Here is a 13,726-nt window from a genome sequence, read left to right as displayed (position 1 = left end):
GTTAGAGTTTGCAACAGGAAAAACATATCTCTCAACTGATCTTTCAAATAGCACATGGTCTATAAATGGACTAAATGAATGGGGATGAGGAATAAATGATCCCACAAAACCAACACTTTGAATGGAGCCTGGAAACTAATTGGCAGCCAGTGCATTTGGGCAGGATCGGTGTAAAATGCCTAAACTGTGTTCCCTGGTGAGCAACCTAGCCACCAAATTCTGCACCAGCTAAAGTTTCCAAACTGTCTTCAGAGGCTGCCCCATGTATAAAGTGTTGCAGTAATCTAACCTAGAGATTATCAGAGAAGAGACAGCAGAAGTCCCTGTCCAGATCGTGGTGCAACTGAACCACCAGCCAGAGCCGTCTTTCCTACTGGGCTTACTGGTGCATTGTGCCAGGGTGCCGGCCTCTCAGGGGCACTCCAGTGAGTAAGGAAGCTGCGTGGCTTTGCCAGTGGCCTCCCCTTTCCCTGCACCCCTGCCAGCTGTGCCCTGTCAACCATATGGCTGGCGGGCGTGCAGCTTGCCTCCCAAGCCTCCACGGGAGGAGAGCGGTCCCCACAGAGGCTTGGGAAAAGGTTGAGAACTCTGGGAAATGGGGGGGGGGGGCGATGCCAGAGGGATCTTTGCACTACGGTGGCGGATATGCTTAAGACGTCCATGCTGCCAGCTGAAGCTGATGGAAGGCACTCCATGATCCTGAGGCCACCTGAGCCTCAAGCAACAGCAAACGAAGGATCCCCAAGTTACATATCGGCTCCTTCAGACAAAGTGTAATCCCACCAAGAGCAGGCAACCTCCCATGGGTCAAGGGAAACACCCACTAACAGTGCTTCAGTCTTATCTAGATTGAACTTCCATTTATTGACTCTCATCCAGTCCTTTATCAAGGAAAGATAACGGTCTAGCACATCCCCTGCCAGACAATACAAAAGTAGTTGTTTGATGAGGGATGGCTCTAAAATACACCCTTGTCATTGGAGTTCCTTAACCCTTACAGCTGTGAAATGCCATCAGTCATTCTCAAACTTGTGCAATGAAGCCCTGCTGTGACAGGGAGTAGCAAGGAAGGGGCATAACATGACTGGCAAAGCCTCAAGTAGCACTAAGAGGTAAATTGCTCTGGTACATCAAATGGCCAATCATTTAAAATGAGATTTTGGGGCTCTTTTTTCTAAAATGTCTTCAAAGAAAATCAAATTGTCTGATATTATTGAACATTTTCTCATTGGTGCCTTCACAGAAAAGCAACTCTGGGATAAAGTGACATGAGGGAAGCATATTCAGTGCTGGAGTTCATTACAGCATTTATTAGTATAAAAGCAGCATATCCCCCCAAATTTTCATACGTAGGACACAGCTTTTGTTTTCCCCTGAAACAGATGCGGATACAAACTTCACTTTTAAAACAGAAAAGGTAAATATTGATTTTCTTGTTCGGTCCCCAGATAAAAGCGCTTCACAGCCACTTGCCTCCTGCCCCCATCTCACCCTAGGCTGGCCAGTCTGGGCTTAGGGGTAAGATTGTGTTTTGTGAGCAATGGGAATGCTTGGGGGATTCCACACAGCTCTAGCAGAGGCTGTCATCAGGGAATTCTGATGAGTCCTTTCTTCCTCCCTTGGAATGGTGCCAACACTGGTCACCTGACCAGTCCATGCCAGTTCCGTCAAAGCGCTTTGCTGTGACATTTTTTATGCAAGAGCAGAAGAACAGCCAGTAAATGCACAGTAGTGCTGGTGTCCGTTGCAGCTGGGGGACAAGTCCCAGCTCTGATGCAGCATTTTGTTTAGCTTTGATTCCGTGGTCTTTGGCGCCAGAGAAGCACAACTCAGTTAGCATCATCTGTCTATTACCCCCAAACAATACTGCCAGTTTAAATGTGAAAACCACAGCTAACATGCTTCATGCAAAACTGTGTCTTGTTTATAACATTTTGAAACAGACAAAAGAATTAAGTGGTGCCAGATAATTGCCATAACAAAAGGTAGGTTATTTCTTCCTTTTGAAATATTTTCCCCCATTTCACTGAATGTTTCAGTTGGGGGTGGGGGGTGAGAGGGAGGGAGGGAGAGAGAGAGAGAGAGAGAGAGAGAGAGAGAGAGAGAGAGAGAAGATAATCTATCCAATAGCAATAAACATGTATCATTTGGCCTATTGACCAATAGAATTCATATTAAGAAAATAATATTAACTGTGGTAAAGGGTGAATCATAATTAAATTGTTACTTTCATATATATTATTTCTTGTCTGTCCTCCACTAGACTGCATTTTTTTTTATCAAATGAATGCCTACATTCACTGTTGCAAGTGTTTTCCCATTAGTTAATTCTGTTGCACTTCTGCATTAATCTGCAGATTTAAATATAAAATATGTGCGAAAATTCACACATTATAATGTTTTTGAATATATAAATGCATTTCCTCTCAAAATATTCATTTCCAAATGCATTTTCTTTTAAAATGTGCATTTCAGAGGTCATCTGATAATTTTAGAAAGCCAAGGAATGTGTCAGAACTTTCAAGAAAATGCAGAAGATAGTGAGTAACTAAGAGTTACAATCCACACATTAGTTTAGGAGGTGAGAATTAGGTCAGTTTGTATCAGAATATACAAGATCAAATTTGTCAAGCATCCCTAGAGCCAGATGAAGCTCAGCCATTAACAAAGCACAGTTACCAGCCTTGGGCCTATATCTAGTTGTCATGCCAGAACAAAACTGTGTGCCATGGATGCTGTAAAACTTCAAATAAATGCAACTACCTATGCTCAACACAATGCATTACATATTGGAGCTTAACTTTCCAACCGTCCTAGGAAACTGTCGTCCTTATCATTTCTTTCCTGCCTACTATGTCTACAAAAGCTTGTTCTGTCCAGGGGAGTCTCTAATCTGTTCTTGGAATCTTACTAAGCTATTTGCTTTCATATTATTCTGCAACAGCAATTTCCACAGTCTAATTAGACAGTGCGTTTCCTTTCTTTCATCCATTTTACATGTGCTGTGTTAATTCCACTGAGTACCCCTTGTTGCTGGATAAGAGAACAAGGTACGACAGAGTCCATGAAGCAGCATTCAAGCAATTAACACCAATATAGTTTGCATTACACAGTCACAGTTTCACTCAGAAAAGGAGGGGGGTACTTGCTGCGGCAACTAGGAAGGAAGCCGGACACCTAGATGAGAGACTAGGAAAGCAAAACCTTTCGGCTATAGGACAGAAAGAGTGGACATGCCATTCAGAAGATGATAGTGAATATGTGTCCTAGCTAATCACATTTTCCCCTTGCACAATAGTTCCACATGCTCCCATTTAAAAGGCAATTGTCAGGTGCCGTGTTTCTACATTATGGATGAGGAAGAGAGAGCCTCAGTTGTGGCAGGGGAGGGACTGCCATAATGCTGTTCACCCATTATTTAAAAAGTCAGGGAAGATATTATCTCCCGTGCTGAAGAGGAAGAACACACAGCCTTCAAACTACTAAATAAAATAAAAGCAGCAGCTTCAGGGAAGGCTAGAGCATTGAAAAGGGTGAAAAGAGGCACCCCTGTGGCACAGTTCTCAGTCTCTAAGAGAGATATCCAACTTAGTCATACTGAATGTCAATGGATTTCAATAGGTCTACTCTGCATGTGACTTGGGCGGACCGCACCCTAAGATGATTTGTTTCTTGGGACTGAGATTATTCAAGATATTGCTGGAGCTGAAATTTGTGAGTAAAAACTCCACCCTTCGCAAATCGCTTTTGCTGAGGCCATAAAGTTTGGATTGTATATATCTGTCTTTGTTTTATGCCAAAGTGTTTCCCATAGTTGTATTTTGTATACTTCCTGTTCAGCTTTCAACAGTGGATCATCATTATTCTTGATCCAATCAATAACGGTTGAAAATTTTACTTCTTAATAATATCTTATTAAATTTGGTATCCTAATGCCTCCATATTTTTTGACATAATTTTTTTATTTGCTATTCTGCTTCATTTCTTTGATCACATAAACTGCAGTATTTTCTTCTATAACAAATTAAGTTTGAAGTAATCTCTTTCCAATGGTGCAGCAGAGAAAAAGAATAAAAGCTTTGGTAGAGTGTTCCTAGAGATAGCTGCTACTTTACTCATTTGACAGTTTTATTTTTTTAACTGCATTTCTATACCCCATTTCCTCCAATGAACTCAAATGTTTTTTTCCTCTCCCCATTTTATCCTCACAACAACCCTGTGAGGTAAATTAGGCTAAGAGACAAAGACTGGCCAAGGTCACGCACTGAGCTTCTTTGCCCGTCAACATCACAGATGTGCCCCAGCCGTACAATACTGCTTTAAATGGCTACCATGTGGTAAGCGTTTGTGTGATTCCAATTATTAGGATGCTAGAAGAGTGGCAAAAGGTGAGCCTGTTGTAAATTTTGTAAATGTTTATGAATTCTTTTCTACTTTAAGGAATACAGAGCTGGATGCAGTTCAGAAGAAAGGGGAACTAGGGATCTACAATGAAAGTCAATTCTTGTCCATCCCCAAGCTCTCTTTCTTTATTTGCTACTAAAAACCAATGGCTTTGCTTTTCCCCATAAATCCTTTCCTCGCTGTGCTGTTTCTTTTCAGCTGCCAGCCATTCTCCTTCTCGTGATACTCCTTTTAATACAGTCTTTCCCCAACTTCCAAATCCTTTTCAGCAGCTCCTTCTTTTTTCCACAACAAACATTTCTTTTCCCTTCTTCCTTCTGAGCCATCATGCAAAAGCTTCATAGCATTTATCTCTCGGAAAGCAAAATTGCTGCTAACCTTGTTTTAAAGCAAAATCATTACTGCAACACAAACATCGACTCAAGATCTAAGTGACAGGGCAAAAGAGGGAAAACAAGGCAGCCAGACAGTGGCAATATGTAATATGAGAGCAAAGGAAGTGATGACATATATTTATGTGTCTTATTAGCCCAATTTAATTAGGACTAATGCCCTTCACCATTTTATTAGAGGTGGAAGTTTTTCTAGAAAACCCCTGTGGGAATCAGGCTGTCGTCATCTCCTACAGAGCTGAAGAAGTTAATGCAGTGCCCAACTATTGCTTCCTCAGAGTTCCTGCTGAGTTTACAGCATGAAGCAAAGCACAGGTTTCAGGCTTCATGATCTTCACACCATGAACAAAAAACAAGGAAGAACGGACTTACTTTACTGGACACCAGATTTGGCCAAGCACATAATGATTTAATAATTCACCCACATGCATCTGCTCATCTGAGCTGATACATACTTTTTCATCCACTTTCACATCACACATTTACCACTGAGAAAGAAAAATCACCCATATAGGATGATTTGCCAACTCAAGGGCTCCTTCTGCATCTGCTATCTACTGAAGCTTACATTGCCCTCTCACTTTTTGCATTCAAAAGCCATCTCTTACACCATCTTTTTTTCTCTCTAACATGACGTTTGACAGTTAATTCAGGAAAGTTTTTAAAAAGTCATTTCCCTCCCAAAAATATGTATCAGAAGCTTAACTTTGAGGCACAAGAAAAGAGGAAAACAGGCATAAATGGCACCAGATAACTGAGGGGGGAGCTTGCCATGGTGCTGATGATGGGTCTCCTCGCCCCCCCCCCCCCCGCCCATACAGCCAGGGCAGGGCCCAACTCTGCTTGTGCTGGCAGTGGCTACCACCACTTGTGTTCTCCGCCATCCACCACTCTCTACTGTGGGACATTACTGCAATCAAACCAACAATTCATGCTTTGCCAGAGAGGAACAGGAGGGGGCTAAGGCTCACAGAGCTTCCCTGTAAAATTTACTAGAGAGAACTCTGTGACATCACTTCCTTTGTTTGCCTTGGCAGGAAGCTGTAACACTACATACTTTCTTTCTGCCTGGGGAGCCTCTCTTTCTTCATCATGCTTCCAGGCTGACCACACATGCATGTCTGAGCTCTGCAGCTCAGACATAGTTTTTGAACTTATATTTTGTACTTTTGTAACTTAGATACTAAGTTATATTGCTGCTTACCTGCTGCTTCAATACCTAGGTTATGTAAGTAAATACTACTTTTATTTCTTCACAAAACAATGTGGGGGGTATTGTTGCTTTTAAAGGGAAGAAAAGGGGTAATACTAGGAAAATCCAGTCTGCATTAAAGCATCCTGTATTTTTGTTTCTAGAAGGTTAAATCAACTTTGTCTTACCTTCCAGATTTAAGCTGCAAAGGATGTTACTCTGCTGAACTCAATCACATGAGCAAGAAAGAATAATAACTAAACAATATATCCTCTCCTAGTGTCTAAATCCATTCCCACATCCACCGGGCCTTCAGACACACTTCAGTGGTAGGTGAGCAGTAGTGATTTAGAATGAGATCTAAACTCTGCTTTCATCCACTCAAAAGTGGCACTACTTCCCAATACAGAAATGCACCCAGGGGCCCAGCAGTGAATGATGGTGTGGCTTGGTTAAGCTGGTATGGGGCCTATCCAACCCTGCTGGAACCCTCTGCCAACATCCAACCTTTCTAGCCCTTGGTGCCAGACATTCTAAAAAAAAGGCATCACAATATATTTTAGATATTTGATTCTGAACATATCCATGTTGAAAAAAATAATGTATCATTAAAAAAAGGCTTGCATCTAACTATGTCACATAGAGAGAAAACCAGCTGAAATAAACAGACCTAATTTAGTCATGCGTATTGATTTCAGTGAATCTAGTCTCTGTATGGCTTAGCAGGATACAGTCCAAAAGACATGTGATTAGTCATTGTTAATGTTCATTTTATGTTATAAGTGATATTTAAGTTGTAGTTTATTTCAACATTAAAATAAGAATTAAATAAGAAAAAGCAGCACATCAACTAATTCTAACATATTCGTGTTCACTTGATCTCATATCCAAGGACTCTGCTACATTAGTAAAGAAAAAATGTTTTATGTGCGTTATAAAACTGTGACACCAGATGGTGATGTGGAGTCCCATCTTTCACCAATGTGATTTCTCATAATAAAGTTTACAACAAATTTTCCTGAAACACGTTTTTGATATGTCTAGATCCAGCCCTGGCTTCAAAGATTCACCCTTTCTAATGAACTGCTTATAAACATTGGGCTGGGTGCAAAATTATTGACCTGTCACAACTAAGTGATTCCTACAGAACCTGGAACATCTGCACAGAACTAATTTGTTTTGTCTGGACCAAGAACCATTTCTTCTGAACAAAACAACTGTTTTGAGAAAGTAGAAGATTGAGTGGTTTCCTTTATTTCCCTTTATTTCCCTTTGTTTAAGCTTGACATCTGAGTATCTGATTTGTATTTATAGCCAGACATGGCAGTTTAGCATGTTTTGGTATATTATTTATACACAAGTGACAACTGCCCTTTAGACACTGTTCCCTGTCCTTGGGATCTAGTGTCAATTTTTTTAATCCACACTGAAGATGAGATTACAAATGCTCTAGGCCAGTAATTCTTATTAGCAGCTCTGGCTCTCTTTCTCCTTCAGATAACCATCAGAAGCTTCACACAAACTCCTCCTCTCATTAAAGAACATGGGGGTAAGCATAGGAGCTGTGTGGTCTACCCCTGCCCACGGTCTCCACATGGGCTAGCCTAGCCCATCAACACCACTGCATGCCACTTCCACACTCCCCCAATGCCTGCACAGTCAATGGATGTCAGAAGTTGTTCTACCCACATATGGTTATGTGTACATGTGCATATAGGCAAAACTCCTTCCAACATCCATTGAATGCACAAATATTAGGGAAGTGTAGTGGTGGCAGTGAGTGGTGATAGATTGCCCACCATCACAACTCCATCCACACATTTTGTCAATGGGCAGATGGATTCCTGTGACAGACACCCACACACAATGTTCCTATTTATAATGGCACTTGTCCTTCCTTTCTGCTGCCACTCCCAAATGGATCTGTCTGCCTTTGCACAAGAAATGCCAGCAGATATTGGTCATGACATTATGTTTGCGGATTGGGAACAGTTATGGACCACCGGTATAAAATTTACGGCATGTAATGCCTTAAGAGAAAATATTATGAAAATGATCTACAGGTGGTACATGACCCCAACCAAGCTCGCAAAAATCGATCATTTGCCCAATAATAAATGCTGGAAATGTAATGAGACTGAAGGAACCTTTTATCACTTTTGGTGGACCTGCCCGAAGATTAAGGCCTTCTGGGAAATGATCTATAATGAAATTAAGAAAGTACTTAAATGTACTTTTCATAAGAAACCAGAGGCATTTCTCTTGGGCATGGTCGGCCAATTGGTGTTAAAGAAGGATAGGACGTTTTTTATGTATGCCACCACAGCAGCAAGGATCCTTTTAGCAAAGTTTTGGAAGACACAAGAACTACCCACACTGGAAGAATGGCAGACAAAGGTGATTGATTATATGGGACTGGCGGAGATGACCGGCAGAATCCGTGACCAAGAAAAAGAGATGGTGGAAGAAGACTGGAAGAAATTTAAAGTTTATCTCAAAAATTGTTGTAAAATTGATGAGTGCTAAAATGTCAAAGGAAAGGAAAATATAGAATTACAGCTGTAATTGATTATGTATGAGAAGAAGCGTAAAAAGAAAATAAGTAATTAATTAATTGGTGTGAAGAGTTGCTGAAGAAATTTAAAACAGGGATGCAGAAAAGGGGAGGGAAGGGGAAGTCCGAGAAGTAAGGTTTAGGAAAAAGAGTTTTTGAAATTATACATGTTTATATGTTCTTGTTTGTTTATGTCTCTGTGTTGTTTTGTTTCTAATTTGTGTTGGAAAATTAATAAAAAATATTAAAAAAAAAAGAAATGCCAGCAGTAATGAAGAACCTCTCATACTTGAAATCGTATATCATATAGAGCAGGCTTCCTCCAGATGTTTTGAGACTACAATTCCCAGCATCCCTGACCACTGGTCCTGCTAGCTAGGGATCATGGGAGTTGTAGGCCAAAAACATCTGGAGGGCCGAGGCTGAGGAAGCCTGATATAGAGGCGCTAAGGGAACCTCCACCCTGTGGGCCTAAGTAGACCTGCCAGGCCTCCTCATTTGGTCTATATTAAGCCAAGCCAAGTGCAGCTGCCTTACACCTGAGGTTGTACATGTGGGGTATATAATAGTGGACTGGAAGGGGGTTTGTGCAAATCTCTGTGCACAGTATTGTCAATAATTGCAAGGTGCTATGCACATGAGACCTGGGTATCTCAGTTGGTTAGAGTGTGGTGCTGATAACACAGTTTGCTAGTTTGACCCCCATATGGGACATTTAAATAATCCTGCATTGCAGAGGATGGAGTGAATGATCCTCAGGGTCCCAACTCCACAATTCTAAGATTCTATGCCTTTGCCTACGTGGTTTACTTTCAAACCATGTGGGCAAAAGTGGGTCGCCTGATACCATTTTGACAGCAGGTGCTTGAGAGGTGGGCAATAAAGAAGAGCTCCTGATCACATGAGCAGTTCTGCTTGCATTAGAGTGAACATGAGCAAAAAAACCCTTGTAGACCTTTCATGCACAATACAGGGAAGCTGAAGGACTGAGTGGGTAGGACCATATGCATGGGGACATTGGGGCAGGGTTGCCTTGCATGTGCCTGACCCACCCCCATTTTTACCTCAGGAGTGTTGTTTGCTTGCTTGTTTAAAAAAACAATTTATATGCTCCCTCACAAATTATCAGGACTGTGCACAGCAATACAAAGACATTTCAAAAGCCTATTAAAAGCAGTACAAGAGATCAGGTGAATGTCTGAACATCCCTCTAGTATCTTTACAAACTAGAACAAGATAAGATCAAAGTTATGCTGCTGACAACCATCTGCATTTCTCCTCACTTTATTTCCATCCATCACAGTTCCCGCTTTAACTTACAGCTGGTCAAGTCATAATTAATTTACTTTCCGGAGCACAGTGCTAGAACAGCCTTTGACTCGAAATACTTTTAATGCCTCAAGACTATGGGGAAGGTGGGTATGAAATGCGTCAATGATCACCTTGCTTTTATTTAAATTTTTCTGCTTTTCTGAAACTGCCTTGCTGAGGACAGAAGATGAAGAAAAACGCAGGTTGTTCCACCCAGCTGAAACCAACTTCCAAAGCTCTTAAGGAAAATAACCTAATCTTCAGAACGACGAATTACACAGAAGGCACCCTACTGCTGTGTGTCTATTAGATTTTTCCAAATCAATTACATGGCAAAAGAAATTGGAAAGGAAGTGTTTGGGAAGCTAGTTCTTCTCACTGCCAGTCCTAAACACAAAGCTTACATATTTAGCTGGGGCTTAGTTTCATTTTACAAAGTAAACAAGAAGATAAAATAGCCGTACAAAGCAGCGGCCCACTGAGTTGGCTACCATTAGAGTACTTCCATAAGGGCTCTTCACCTCCACGTCTAACATCATCTCTAAGAGATCTGCTCCTAGACTCAGTTGAAGCTTACTCTTTATGGTTGAGGTTTCTAACAAGTTACTGTTTGATGCAATACCTACGAAAATAGGTTGCTCTGCTCTGTTCCTTCACCTAATCCTGTCTAATCTCTCAAAAACTCCCACATCAGCCCCCTACACACATACAGATATTTTGCAGGGGGGGAGAGGGGACCTTGCAACTGCAACATCACCAACAGATTGCTTCACAGCCAATGTGTAGGGATCTTTGGCTTGGGAGAGCCCACAGACCTTGAAAGGAACTTGATCCGTTCAACAGTTCTCCCCCTTCCTGTGTTTTACTCTAGCAAACTACACCAGCAAGAAAGATACCTAAGCTATGAATTGGTATATCAATGGGGCAAAGACCTTAAGGAAGGGATAAAAAGAGAGGAAAGGGAAGATGAAGCAGCTGAAGAGACCCATAAGCAGGGGAGGGCAAGATGGAATGCAGATACAACTCATAAAGCCTGACCACAGAAAGATTTGAGAAGGAGATCTGCAGAGAAAGAAAGAAAGAAAGAAAGAAAGAAAGAAAGAAAGAAAGAAAGAAAGAAAGAAAGAAATAAAGAAAGAATTTCCTGTTTGTATCCAAAGAAAGAGAGGAGAAGTGGGGTGTGAGGGGGTGAGAGACATATGGAAGGAAGGAATGAAGGAAGACACAAATGGATGGAGGATAGAAAAGAAGAAAGAAATCACAGTATGCAGTGGGCAGCATCTTGGAGGCATAAAAGCCACCCCCAGAGCTGAAATACCAGCATTTCAGTACATAATTCTTTTCTTTATGAATACGTGCCTGATATTTTTTCAAAGGTCTTTTTAGGCCTTTCTTCAGAATGTTCTCTTTAAAACAGTGTAGGAGTAAAAGCCGGTGCAAATAATCTATTTAAAATATTACTAATGGGAGGAGCACAATCCTCCCTCCCCCTTGCACCCCTTCAAGCCATGATAAATTCCTTGAAAATAGTAACCTCTCAGGGGAGAGCAGGAACACATTTTACCTTCTTATTCTATGCTTCCAAGACCTCTCAGAATTGCCATTTGTGGAGTTCAGCTTTGTTACTGTACATTACATACCCTGGCAATAACTCTATTATCTTTTTCTGTAAGTCCTCAGTTAACTTACACAACTAGCTGGGAAACAAAGCCTCTCCAAGGGCACTCACAGGGAAGCAGAGTCAATGCCCTGCCAAGTGGTACAATGGCAAATAAATACATTTCTGAAGGAAATAAATGTTTTCTGTTGGTTTTTAGAAAAAGTCATGCCATCTTTTGTGTGGTGAACTGAAACCCATAACTTCTTAAATCTCTTAGCCATTTAACTACAGTGCCCAGAATTCTCTGAAGGTAAGATGTGCTTTGAATTTGCTTTAAAATATTGCTGCAGCCACTTTGGAATGACGGGCAGCAGAGTCAGTGATGTCTTTATGATATATGGTTTATTTACACATATATACAACCTGAGCCTACAATGGAAGAATTCACAGCATTAACACCCCAAGAGGGTCTTGCTTCACCCATAGCCACAGCTTTGGAGGTGAGCAGAAATCAGGCATGTTTCTTCCTCACAGGCTTCAACCTGCTTCTTCCTTCAGCTTCTAGCTTACCCACACACAACTCAGCTCTGGCCTTTGTATTTTCTAACTAACTACCAGCAAGTTATGGGACATGGGTGGCACTGTGGGTTAAACCACAGAGCCTAGGACGTGCCGAACAGAAGGTCGGCAGTTCAAATCCCCACGACGGGGTGAGCTCCTGTTGCTCAGTCCCAGCTCCTGCCAACCTAGCAGTTTGAAAGCATGTCAAAGTGCAAGTAGATAAATAGGTACTGCTCTGGCGGGAAGGTAAATGGCGTTTCCATGCACTGCTCTGGTCATGCTGGCCATATGACCCGGAAGCTGTACGCTGGCTCCCTTGGCCAATAAAGCGGGATGAGTGCCGCAACCCCAGAGTCGGCCACAACTGGACCTAATGGTCAGGGGTCCCTTTACCTCTTACCAGCAAGTTGGGGGGCACACCCAAAGAGAGCTCACACATTTGTACAGAGCCACTTCCTTTTCTACCTTAATAGCCTATACTTAGAGGGCCATTACCAAGAGACCTGTCTGGCTGTTTCAACAATCTGAATCCTTGCTTGGATTTTAATGTCATAGAATTCTACTCAATATTGATCCAGAGTAGATTCCAATGTAATCTGCAGAGTGAAAACCTAAACACGTTGCAGGATTCCCAAAAAATAGACCAGAGGCAATTAATATTTAACACTTGCTGGATCCAAGAATTAGAAGGGTATCAGCATACAGCCTTCTCCCCATCCCAATTTGTAACAGCATAGTGCGGTCACAGACTTTGAATGGTTTCTACAAACTGGAACATGTCAAGTACAAGGCAACAAACATGGTGTTTAAGCTCTGTGGGGAAAGATGGAAGGAGTTGGGTATGTTTAGTCTGGAGATGAGTTGGTTAAAAGGCCATACAATAGTCAACTTCAAATATCTGAAGGGCTGACACATAGCTGACAGAGCACATTCCTTTTCTGCTGCTCCAGCAGGTAGGACTTGAGTACAAAATACAAGATATCTGGATGCAGGCAGTTGATAGGAATCAACTGAATCTGAAGTGTGGCTCCAGCAACTTCAGCTGAAGTCCCACCCCCCACCCCCATGCTAGGCTGGAAAAGCTGCTGGAACAATGTCTGTGTACCTAGCCGACCTAATGAGAACAGTAGGATGACTCTACAGAGTCCCTAATTGCTCTGTAATGGAACATTTATACAGGAGTGACAAACATACTTTGGCCAACACTCTGGGACCATATGCCATCAGTGGGTGTAGCCACACAACACTGCCATGCCCACACAATGTACAGGACACACATCTCACACACATAAAGCCCACCCACCACAGCTCATCTGTACAGCTTATTGCTCCTCCTTGCTCATTCATCTGATGACCAGAGCAATTTGCATCTCTGTCAGAAGGCTAGTTAAAACCTCTCCACCTACCTCAGCAATGTGTCTACTTTGAGTCATTTTGAGCAGGGGAACAGATCAAAAGACTCTGTCTTAAAATTCTGATCTTGTCAGCTTGCCTTAAAAATGTATAATCTGTGGTTAAGGAAGAAACCCTGAAAAAGCATTTCTGTGTTCCTTTACAGAATTTACAGAATTCTGTATTTACAGAAAAGGAATATGAATGAATCAAGCGATTAAGCACAAATTTTTGTTTTTGTTTTCTTTATTATTATTTAGAAATACATGTTTAGTCATAGGAGAACTAAGATGTTATAATGTGATTCTAGGAATGTAAAT

At 41.6% G+C, this 13,726-nt stretch overlaps 1 protein-coding gene across 11 annotated transcripts in view; it reads right to left on the bottom strand.

Moving 5' to 3' along the window:
- Positions 1 to 13,726, bottom strand: part of GRIN2B (glutamate ionotropic receptor NMDA type subunit 2B) — a 287,257-nt gene that overhangs the window by 107,481 nt on the left and 166,050 nt on the right. The gene's annotated exons all lie outside the window — the stretch shown is intronic.

This window comes from Podarcis gaigeae (assembly GCF_964106915.1).
Source record: "Podarcis gaigeae genome assembly, chromosome: 10".
Lineage (NCBI taxonomy): Eukaryota > Metazoa > Chordata > Lepidosauria > Squamata > Lacertidae > Podarcis > Podarcis gaigeae.
This window is presented reverse-complemented; position numbering and strand designations above follow the sequence as displayed.